Source organism: Python bivittatus, unplaced genomic scaffold (assembly GCF_059951505.1).
Source record: "Python bivittatus isolate LINGU-HERP-01145 unplaced genomic scaffold, Pbiv_v1 ctg000350_np1212, whole genome shotgun sequence".
NCBI lineage: Eukaryota > Metazoa > Chordata > Lepidosauria > Squamata > Pythonidae > Python > Python bivittatus.
The window spans coordinates 24808011-24820528 of NW_028277074.1; the positions used below are offsets into that span (position 1 = coordinate 24808011).

The 12518-nt window shown below is 35.6% G+C and overlaps 1 long non-coding RNA gene across 2 annotated transcripts; it reads left to right on the forward strand.

The window, feature by feature from the left end:
- The first annotated feature begins 330 nt into the window (after positions 1–330).
- LOC112541775 (uncharacterized) lies at positions 331–12057 on the forward strand. 2 transcript variants are annotated; one of them, XR_003085718.2, is made up of 3 exons: positions 331–581; positions 2863–3052; positions 11753–12057. It is a non-coding gene; the product is annotated as an uncharacterized LOC112541775 (long non-coding RNA). The 2 variants fall into 2 exon arrangements; XR_015796812.1 differs by lacking the exon at positions 11753–12057 and adding an exon at positions 3560–4577.
- Positions 12058–12518: the final 461 nt, after the last annotated feature.

The following is a 12518-nucleotide window of genomic DNA, read 5'->3' on the forward strand; positions in this document are numbered from 1 at the left end:
TTCAAATACAGACAAAAGGATACGCCTACAGCAGTGCATTCCCTTTAGACGTTCAGTAGGAGACTGTAATAGGCTTAGCATAATAGATTTAATATTATGGGGAGGCACCACATCATGTAATGGCAAGTAACTTGTGCCAACCTCAAAGGTCATTGCTATGTAAGTGCGCTCCATGGTGTTTTATCTGTAAATATAGTTCTTGATTTAGTGTAATTGATTTAAGGACTGATAGTCTGCCAAACTGATTTACAAAGATGAATCACTGCTGAGATTAAAGTTCAGTGTAGATGTAACTGATCAACAAATATAAGCAAATCCAGTGTTTTGCTGTCTTCCTTTTATCACAGTGATAATGGAACATGCTTTGTAGCAACGACTGTATAAGAAATGGGGCTAGGTTTAAAAGAACAAAGGGATACAGCATAATCATCCTGGTAATGCTTTTAAATGCTTACTCAGATGCTGGCTATTTTTCCAATATAGTATTCCTGTAGCAGAAAGAAAGAAAGAAAGAAAGAAAGAAAGAAAGAAAGAAAGAAAGAAAGAAAGAAAGAAAGAAAGAAAGAAAGAAAATTAAATCAGTGAGTATCTATTGTAAAGTTTTCACTTATGAATATGGGTGATATTCTTTAATACATAAGAACATTTAAAATGCAGATGATTATGTTGTAAACATGTATTTGAGCCATCCTTAGAATCCTTCCCGAATACTGTGGTTTTAAAGATGTCATGTGCTCTATTGGGAGCATAGCTTATGTCTGCCTTCCCTACCCAGTGCCTTTGGAGGTGTTAAATTGTAACTTTCATGATCCTCCAAGCATCTGCTGGCCAGCTGGAAGGCACCAAGCTGAGATAGTTGCTTTTAAGTATATTCCATGCCTTCATCTGTTGGGACTGTCATAGAAGCCTGACATGTGGCTGAGGCACACCTTGTGGTTATTTAGATAAGGCTTATTAAGAATGTAATCCTGCGTAATATTATTCTATTATTTGTTGTGAATAACAAACCAATTGTGGAACATCTGCATTCATTGGTGTACTTCCCTCTCCCTCCCCCACCACCACCACCCTTAATTGGATCTGGACTCAATTCTTCCTAATAGATGTACTTTATGCTCCACTCTCCCTGATATACTGTACATATTTTTCTCTAAACTACACTTTCAAACCAGTGAATGTAATACATTTTAAAACATAGATTCCCCAAACATAAAATGTTTTTGAACACAGCTTTCCAGAAATATGCTTTTTGGTTCAAATTTTGGAATGAAAAATGATATGTGGTAATGAAATCCATTCACTGCTGCCTGTCCATTCCACTGACAGACAGATACAAATGTTGGGTCCACAAACTATGTCATTCCATATAATCCACCATACTCTGTTTCAGGATAAAGACTTTGGATTTATTGTTCCTTCCCTTTCTATCTTCCCTCAATACTCCATAGTTGTAAAAACAGATGTCTTTACATTTCCCTTAACTTTATTTACCATTTTTAGATTAAAGACAGAATTAAGTACTTCGGCTGAATAAGTAATAATGACCTAGATGAAATTTGGAATGGATAAATGAGCAGAGCCTGTTATTGGACAAGTTATAGTTCTGTAGTCAAGTTACAAAATATTCTGTCTGTAAGCATTACACACATTTCTGAATTGAAATGAGCTTTACAACTTTCTGGATTCATTTTTTTCAATGTGAGTGAATAATCAGAGCTACCCCACCTCATCTCTTACAAGAGAATAAACATCATTTTTCAAAATGTGTTAATTATACCACATAAGCATTTATAATATGAAAAGCAACTTTTTACAAAGATCAAATTTTTTAATATGTCAAAAGAAAAAAAAAGTATGGAAAGGCTTGTTATTGTAAAACAAATGATAATCTTACTAGGGACCTAAACAGCTCTGAACAAGTGGAAGATAATTCTATTGATGCATGAGATAGCTTTATCAATTTCCTTTCCATACTTTTAAACATCATCACAGAGAATTTTCAGACTCTCTAATAGTAGTTCACAGCCCATATATTGTATGGTATACTCCACATAGCTGTGTTGATGTACTTCATGTGAATCAAAGGGATATTCATGGCAGAATATTTCTATAGATATCTTTCAGAGAGCATTCTCTACCCTAAAAAAGTAAATTCATAAATAGTGGGTAGTTGTGAGGGATGAGCAGACCAAGCAATATCAAGTGCTAGTAAAGAAACATCTAGAACGCAAAGAGTCTAACACTGTTGTAAACAGTGGAGTCCTTGGGGTTCTCTGAGCTTGGTTCTTTTCTTGCAAACGTTTCATTACCCAGCTAGGTAACATCTTCAGTGCACCTATTTGCCTCTGTTGGTACTGTTGTAAACACTCTGGGATTTTTTAAAATTTCTTGGAAGAAATAACAGCTTCCTTGATCACCTCACTCACATTAAAAAATAAACAGAACTCCATACACTCCATACATTGCAATCATGGATATTCATTAAGAAAAGACACATGGTGCCAGACTCTGATCTCGCCATGGATCTGCTAGGAAGGAGACATCTAAATCTTCTAACAGTACGTTCTGTACCGAAATTTTTTATAATCACTGGAAGTCATCATGTCTAAGTTATCTTAGAACAATTCATTAGCCATTCATAGGGCTTATGTCCAATCCAATTTAATGGATGGATGGATGGATGGATGGATGGATGGATGGATGGATGGATGGATGGATGGAGTTAATAATGTTTGATAATAGTGTTTAACCTTATTTAGTCATTATTTCAAAGACTTCACTGAATGTGCAAGAAGGAAAGAAAGGATAAATATGCTATTTCTGTTTCCCCATCTCTACTTTCATTGCCATCTTTATGTTTAGAATTAACATCTATAGCAGGAGAATGTTACACCTTGGCAGCTTCCTGACAATACTGAAGTGATTTCCTACATGGGCAGAAATGGCTCCCTGCTACAGACCTTTACACTAATTGTGAGAAGGCTAAAAAGGACAGAAGTGGAGAAAAAATGAGCAGCTTTGGACAAAATATCGAAAGATGACTGCAAAGAAGGTAGCAGAATCCTCTTTTACTGTACATATCCAAATATGAATGCACTGTGAATCAGCCATGGGATTTTGACTCCTGTGATGGAGTATTCAGGCAACATCATTTAATCCAGACCAAGTGAGCAGTATAGACACACAAGCCATTATGTGATATTTCTTTTCAGTGGAGCTAGGACTCCCCCACCAGATGACACTGAACATCAATTCCTATTATCTTTGGCCAGTGACGATGCTGACTAGAATTGATAGTTGTAATTAGTGGGAGTAAAGAAAGACGCGTTATGTGTTTTTAGCATATATGGAGGAAAGGAAATATTAAACAGGTCTACCATTTTCCACTGTAACCCTATGTTCAAAATAACTAGTTTGGGCCATGTTATGTTCAAAATTCTTGTTCTTGGAAACATTTCACTTCCTCTTGTTCTATATTTTGCTTGGAAATTAGAAGTTAATAAAAGCTACCCACAACTAGTGCTAAGCATATTTATTTTCATTCCTACATTTGTTACAGAACAGCAAGCACCAAGTTTTGACAGGAGAATGTGTCCACAAATAGGGCATGCTATTCCAGCATTAATTCTTGGACAATAAGGATCAAGACAAAATGAGATTTAGCCTAAAGCCTGAGTGCAGGTGAACTCTGATATAGTATTTGTCTTCTTTCCTCTTCCTGATCAACTGAGCAATATGAGAAATATGCTGTTCCTGTCTGCCCATTCAACTTCTGCCCCTTCAACTTAAGTTTTAGCTATTTGTGAAAAGCATTGGATGAATGAATAGCTTATCTAGAAAACTAGTTCTTTTTGTCCTATTACCTTTATACTCCATCTTTCCGCATAACAGAAACAAGCTTATGTTGTAACCTTGCTCCTTTCTGCATCCCTTCATTTAAAGTGCATACTTTGAATCAGTGGAAACTCTTTTCTGAGAGAAATATGTCATTGAGGCAATTTATTTTTATCCTGAAGTTCAGATCATTGAGTATGTGCCACAATCTTTTGTTCCAGAGCATCAAAATGAATAAGCAAAGTGACAGAAAGACAAACAAATAGATAAATAAATAGCCCACTCAAAGAAAAATCTGCTACAGGTATAGCACAAAATTGCTGATTACAGAACCAGGTCAAAGCAGGAAGAGGTGTGTGTCACTCTTTTGGACTAGAAGTAGAGCTACACAAATTCAGGTCTACTCTTGAGTCTGACTCCTTTCAACCATTAATATTACAAGCATGAAAATTAATCAGGGGAAATATTCTCTTCATTGAATTGTAAAGGTTCATATCCAGCCATAAGGCCAGTTTATCCCAGAGGGTGTGGAAAAGAGCAGAAAGTTCACTGCATTTACTTAATTAGTCCCTCATTTAGAGTCCTTGATGTGATAAGATGCTGATGATAAAAAACAGAAAGTATGTAAAAATAATATAACAGAAAGGCTGGCCTGAGACAATCAATGGCATGTAAAAAGGAACAGGGATTTAAGCATGCATTAGAAGACAGACCTGGTGTGTTTTTTTGAGACCTGGCCACATAAAGGGGTGGGTGGGTGGGTGGGTGTCCAGGTGTCCTCCTAATAGAGATCTGTCCCAGAGGATGTCATCCTTAGCTGATTATGGATGGCCATCATTGGGACTTTTGAATATATTGTTCCTTTTTGCTTTTTGTGTTTAAATAATTGTCTTGCTGTCTTTTTTGTTAGCTTCCCAGAGTCAGCTGGGATTGGTGTAGATTATAAATACTGTCAAATAAATAAATAAAAGCAGATGGACATGCACGGAACTTTCAGTTACTGCTGTTTCTGTTGGTTGATTTGACTAAACACGGCTCTACAAAAAGCTAAGATATAGTTTCATGAAGCTGAATTTCTTTTAGCTTATGCTAAGGGGAGAACAGTGCAGTTATGGCACAATTTTGAGTCATTCTAGGCAAAGAACACAATCCTAGCAGAACAATGGCAATGAATGAGTGCAGGTGTTAATAGGAGCAAAAGGTTTCTTCAGTATGATGCAAGGATTTCTATAGAAGAATATTTTGTGGCATTGTTGATACCACTCGCAACAGTTTACACCAAAGCTTTTCATCTGAACTATGCCAAGATATGAACCATATTGAAAAGTTTGCCATTGAGAGGACAATAGCACCAACATTGTACACTTGTACTGAACTGATTCGGATACTTACCAAACTTCATCATGATATGCTAACTGACATTGCCAAGGGACAGAATGTAAAAATATCAGCTCTTCCAGGGGGGTCTGATATTTTGAGTGAAGAAAAAGGAAACCATCTCTGACAGTTACTCCCAGAATTGCCAAAGCTGATCAAAATAACTTTGACCTTTCCTGTAATATTCTGTATACAATATTCTGTATATGTATTCTGAATACAATATTCTTTGTAGGCTAAAGACCTTCCTATGGTCACACATGAGGAAGCCAAACTCTTCTGCTTGGGGATAACTGAATCTTATGGAAGACTGATTGCAATGTAACCAACACATTCATCTAGAGAACCCCAACTTGACAAAGCACATTTAGAGTGTCTGAGACCCTGTTGTGGGTCTCACGTGCTGTGTCTCCCAACTAAAAATAAGGGAAACTCTCATTACTATTCTCTTTTCCATGTATAAGCTTATGTCCCAATAAAGTGAGTCAGTCTTGACACCATTTCAGATCTATTTCATTTCCATTGTTGTGTATTTTTACCTGAAAGGCATTTTTCTGGATACCCCTTACTTGAGTCCAGCCTGCCCCCATCCCCACCTCTGGGAAACTGACAAGTTTATGCCCATGCACTATATCTGTCTAAAGGGACTAAATTCTCCTAAATAAAGGGCATAGACGAAATTACTGAAATACCATATCTCTACTTTTTTAAAAAAAGCATGCCACCCAAATTGATGTTATCTTCCCAACAGTAACAGATAAATACCTAACAGCATTTTTCCTACATTTCCATTCTACAAATTGCTCTGTTTCTATAGCAACCTCTTTTTGTTTGTTACTAGCAAACCACTCTGAAAATAGCCTATGGGAGGTGGATCTGTAAAGACTGATATAAATAGCTATAAAAATTATACCATGAATATAAACCCTACTACATTTGAAGAAGGAACTCATTAGTGAGATAAGGAATAATACTGAATGGAAGATTGCTCTGGAGTTTAAACAGTATAAATGGCCATGTTATGTGTAGATTTCATTTTCTTCACCATCATCTGAACTACAACCAAATTAAATTATGATCCAAAGTTCTCAGCTATGCATTCCAACCCTCTTGTGTATGGAGAGCACACTTGGAGCAGATGGTTCTGGGGAGCAAACAAAAAAAAATACCCTGCTTCTGTTCTGTTCTGGCACTGAGAGATGAACTGCCTCAGATTAAACGGGATAACTTACAACCACTCTGGCTAGGAGTCACTGATAGCATCTCCCTTTAAGAAATGTGTGTTAAGGTGATAGCCAGTGCTGCTTCCTTAGCCCCGGGAAGACCCAGGTTCAAATCCATTCTCAGGCATGGAAGCTCACTGGGTGACCTTAGGCTAGCTACTATCTCCTGGCTCAGTCTATTTCAGGTGTTGTTATAGGAGAGTAGTGGAGGGAAGGGTACTATATTGCTGCTTTACGCTTCTAGAGGAAAGGCTTGATTCAAATCTAATGAATAAAAAGGAATAATTAATCAGGGATAAGGCACAATACCAGCTGAATAAAGCACTACAAAATGTAAGGAGGGTATCTTTTATTCAACCCAACTTCAAGAAAAGTAAATCCTAAGAATCATTGTTTTCTCTATCGTGTTCTCCTCTCCTAGGGCTTGTACAGACTCTTCTTTTAGCCATAACTGCACATCTGAAGCTCTGTGTTCCTATGTCCTGCTCCATAAATACAGTAGGACAAGCATATACCTTGCTGTAGGAGGAATATCCTATTCTGAAGAGGGAGGAGTTTGTCCAATCCTTTACAAAACAAAGAATGAATAAAATATGACAGCTGCACATGAATCCAGAGAGAAAGTAGAGAAAGAAAAAGACTAAAAGTGAGAACTATTCCAAAAATGCTGCAAATGATAACTTTGCTCCTGTTAAGGCCACATGAGGACTCCTGAGAAAACAGTATAGAAGTACTTGAAGAAAATATTTTAGAATAATACCAGCATTTGCCCAGAGATGACCAGTCAAGGGGGAAAGTATATGACTCCAAATCAGAAAATATATAGAATGAATGAGCCATAAACAATCTCTTTCTCCTATAATTTCATTCATAATAATGATTGCAAGATTTAAAAACACAGAGGACTATAAATATTGAATTTTAGTTTAAATGCAAAAGAGAAAAGTGTGGTATATCTTGATTGGTCCCCATAAATTGAATATTCAGAGGAGCAAAAAAATAATCAAAAAACAATCTGGAATTCTTTTCTTCATAAGCCAGTTTTCCCTGACATGTTATGAAGACATTTTTATAGAATGTTCTGTAACTTAGCCATTTATTCACTGTCTGCCAGAGCCCTATATAAATTAGGTTTTTCTAGTTTAATTAGCTTAGCTTAATTATTACAGACCTGTAAGAAACTGCATGTCCAAAGATGATCATGAAAATGTCCCAGTGCATATGCAGAATGCTTGCTTTTGGACAGTTGTCAAGGTTTATGATTTCATTTTTTTTAATGTGAAAACAAGTCACCAGTAAAATGGTTTTAAAAATACATGTGCCTTTTTAATTGATTCTGCCATGTCATTAAGATCCTTTCTCTTCTGTTAAAGGTCAGTTGCTCAGGAATGTTTTGTGCAGTCTCCAAAACTAATCAATAGCCTAATCTGGTCAAAGCATTTTCTTTTATGCTTGCCAATTTAGGCCCAGAGATGTATATAGCCAAATTTTGTATAGAGGCCAGTAAGATCAGAGAAGAAAACTGTATTACAGTCCCTTGATAGATGCAATCAGTTTTCACAATTTGTTTAATTAAGAAACTATTTGTGATTTTAGATTTGGGGGTTATTTTATGTGAATTGATATCACTATCCATGTTTGTATTTTCTCATCCCTGACAATAAACTGAACTAAATTAGGAATGATACATGAATATATTGTTTTTATTGGTCAAAGATTTAGCAAAGTCCCTTACTGATAAGTCAATAAAATGTGAACTGGACATGAAAACTATTAGATGGCTCTACAGTAGGCTGAGCATTTATTGATTTGATTTGATTTGAATTGAATTGAATTGAATTGAATTGATTTTAGTTATAGGCCACTTGATCATCACAACTTTGGATAGCAAGAGTCTTTATTAAAGTCTCTGTGTCAAATTGTAAAGACTTCCAGAACTGTCATTTTGAATCCAGAGTGAACAAAGTTACTCCTAATGGAGGCACAGAAATTCAAATTAAATCCACATTGGGAAAATATTAGCTTGTCCTAAAATTTTAAGTGTGGGAGGCAGAGTTTGCTCATTTATTTAACATGCTCCTATTCATTTCAAGTACAATGTTGGTTTCTAATTTATTTTTTAATTTCTATTCTATTTTTCCACTGGTGTTTTCTTCTGGAAATATATTTGTATTAACCCTCAAAAATAATACTTGTGGCCTACATTTAAAATGTTTAAAAATATATACTTGATGTTGTTTCAGAGGATTGTTTTAAATCTGAGGACAATATGGAAGACCTTTGGTATCATTCCAGTTGTAGTTTTTTCAAATAATAATTCCAATCATATCTGTACTGCAGATCCACCTATTATTAAGGCACTACTAGGCAATTAAAAATATCATAATCCTTCACAGATTTCCTCCTGTTATGTAACACAGGAGCTTTACCAGGGGTCAGGGGATGGAAGGAGAGAAAGTGAGAGATGGGAACACTACTGTACAAAGGAAAAAAGAAACAGAAATTATGCTGTTAGAAACAAAAATATTGTGGGAAGAAAAATACACAACATCAGAAATCCACAGCTGCTATTAATTATCTATGAGACAGTGAAATATTTCTAGTTGTTCAAGCGTAGCTGGGACCTTTCCTCAGGGACAGCAAAATGGCCTTCCTTATTTGGAGTGAAGAAATATCTGTTCCAAATTCATAGCTCACATGTGAGTATACCCACATGGGTAGGATATCCTTATCTGGGCTGCAAAAATATAGGCAATCTCTAGATTGCAGAAAAGAGATGCAGAAAACTGTATCTTGACTGTCATCTGGTGGCCCACAGAATTCTGCACCCAAACAAGGGTAGCCCCATTCACAGCTTACATGTATTTCAAAGACAAACATGGCAAAAATACATGACTATGCAATCACCTATCAGACAGACTACTGAAATACAAGTAGTCCTTGTTTAGCAGCTGACTCATTTAGTGACTGTCTGCAGTTATGGCAGTGATGAAAAAGTAACTTTGTGACCAGTCCTCGCATTTACAACCTTTGCACGTCTGTAAAGCAAAAGAAAGCTGAAGTAAGATCATAAGGAAAGTTGCAGTTTCACTTTGTGACCACTTCACTTAATGAACTAGTTGCTGGTCCCAGTTGCTAAACAAGGACTACCTGTATCTGGTATTCAGGAGCTGAAACATAAATATGCACACTGGCACAGTTTCCCAGATGTAAAGGACTGGAAGAGGGAATCAATTAATCTAAAAGATGTACTTTGGATTCGCAGCAGTTCTGTTTGCCACTCCACACTGATGAGTGGGAGGGACAATCAGGAACTAGGCTGCTTCTGCACTCTCTCTCTCTATATATATATGTTTGTGTGTGTGTGTGTGTGTGTGTGTGTGTGTATGTATGCATGTAAATAAAAGCCTCTATTATATTGAAAAATTTATGCTGGCGCTGTCTTATTTGGCCTGGCTTTGTTTTGAGACTCCTGAAAGATATGAAATCTACCTCTGTCAATAATGCATATGGCATCTTTTCCATAAAATATGTTGAAGTGCAAACTGAACTCTTTCATTTTGAATGCTTCTACTTAACTTTTTTTCAAGGCCGTATTCGTTACTTACTACATCTTCTTATTGCTAATGCTGTACTGAGATGACCTGAAGTTTGTTAATAATTACCATTCTACAGTTTTCTAACCAGTTATTTCCAACAGTTTTGGAAATTATTGTTTATTATACTCTGTTATATTCTATATTCATTTATAGAAAGCAAACCTGCACATTCATTTAGTTTCCATTGGGAAAACTATAAATCCATACTTTAATACAATAAAAGAGTTACATTTATTTATTTTTATGTTTTGTCCTCTCATTTAATTTTCCTATAAAATTATTACTTTTTAAATTATGTTCTGTGTAAAATTAGTTTTATTCTAAAACTGAATAAAATCATGCTTAAATAGAGCTGCTTTTAATATAAGTAGATACTTAAGCAAATATGAATGTTTATACACACACAGGGTACACACTACTATGAATGTTAATAATGTATCTTTGGTTTAAACTCCAATTTCCACTCAAGCATCAAAAGTGTAGTAAATTTGAAATTAAGTGCCAAGCAAGTATGGAGTGCAACTTGTAAAGACTTTGCTGAGCCTCTTTAAATGCTAACAGAGTTAGAAGTTTCATTCCTTCCAGCTACAGTTTTCAGGTTAAGCTTGGGTTGAAGAGGGATGTGTCCAGACAAAGACTGAAGAAGTGCGGCTAAGTCACTTAATAAAGAGATCCTTGATGAACTTAGGTCAATAACTGAGTAAATGCTTGTTGGGGCAAGGGAAAATAAAGCGATGCAGCTGTTTTATTTTGCCCTTTGAAGTGATATGACTATGTTGCTTTGCAAAACAGTTTCAAGACGGTGCTTTGCTCAACATTTTATTAAAGCAAAACTCCCCTCAAAGATTTGCAAAGCCCAATGTTCAGAAGTGGGAAATATAGTAAAATGCTCAGAAGGGGAGAAATGAGTGTGGAACTACAGTTTATTCTTAATATGGGAGGGCATGATTATGCCTTTCTGACAGAGTACAACAGGCTGCAATCAAGCTGTGGGTTACAAACCAATCTAAATCCATTCTCCTTAAAACAGTGAGTACACTTTTGTGAGTATGCATAGAAATATGGATTTATTTTCATGGAATTCAACATTGACCCCCCATTCCAACATGTTGCTTGATAATCTACTCAAAGACTTTATTTGAGTAAAGATTTATAGATGTCAAGCTGACAGGTCTGAAGTTTGCCAGGTTCTCCTTCTTCCTGTTTTTGAAAATGGAGATGACATTTGCTATCCTCCAGTCTTCTGGGATCTCACCTGGGAATATAATCCATCTGTCTCTGGAGACTTGGATTCATTTAAATTAGCTAAGTTCTCTCTTACTCTCTCCATGTCTATTCTAAGCTGCAATTCCCTTCTTCTACATAACAATGTAGCAATAACAATGTGCTACATAGCAAGTGGCATAACAATGACAAGCTAAAGAAGTTGGTGAAGATGGCTAAAGAAGGAACATCCAGGACAATGAATGGAATTAAAAATAAAACTGATGACATTATTGGGGAGCTTCAGCTAGGGAAATGGAATAAGAGCTGGTCTTCCAAACTTATATTTTTACCAATAGAAGAGATATTTTTACCCGTTGCCCAAATTATTTAAAAAATGTAATTTTTATAGATTATATATGATTTTCATGAAAATGGTATATATAACTTAAAATAAATATATGCACAGTTGGAATAATGAGAAAAGTACATATTTTCATTTCTTTTAAACAACAGAGGTTTCAACTTACTTCAATTCAAACAGCAAGAGATTTCTTTGAAAAATTTAAAGAAGAACTGGAGGAAATGCAAATGGAAGTGACAGAAGGATCTAGGCAACAGACACAGCAAGAGACTGAGGAAGAGGCTGCCTTTTAGGTGCTACAGGTGTAGGCTTTTCTAAATTTGTGACATAATTATGGATTTTAAATACCTAATGTGAATATAAATGGAGCAAATGCTCCTCAAAGAAGAAGAAAATAATTTCACTATTTGAAAAAATTGAAACAAGATGTAATTTGTTTACAAGAAATGCATATTTGAAAAAAGGATTAAAAATATTTGGTTTACAAAATTTGGATAAAGAGTTTTTTTTCAGCTGGAACAAATAGCAGAAATGGAGTTGTTCTGTATATAAATCCACTATAACAGCCAGAACTGATATTGGTTGATGATTATGGTAGATATGTGGGGGTTGAAGTAAATTTAAATGGGGTCAAGATTTTGATATTAGGAGCTTCTGAGTGAGGATCTATGGTGGACTAGACATACCTGAAGGAGCGGGAATGGCATTATGGGATAGTTGCTTTGAATTTTTTTTTTTTTTTTTATGAAAGTGCTTTTGAAGAAATTGGAATTAAAATATACAAACAAACTGGACCTTCATGGGAATGTTTTTTGTTTATTATTAAAGACTGCAGACAATTGGTGGATTTCACATATAAAAGATAAAGGTAATATGAGCCAGACTGTGATGCTGACTGTAACTATGGAGTGCCATATT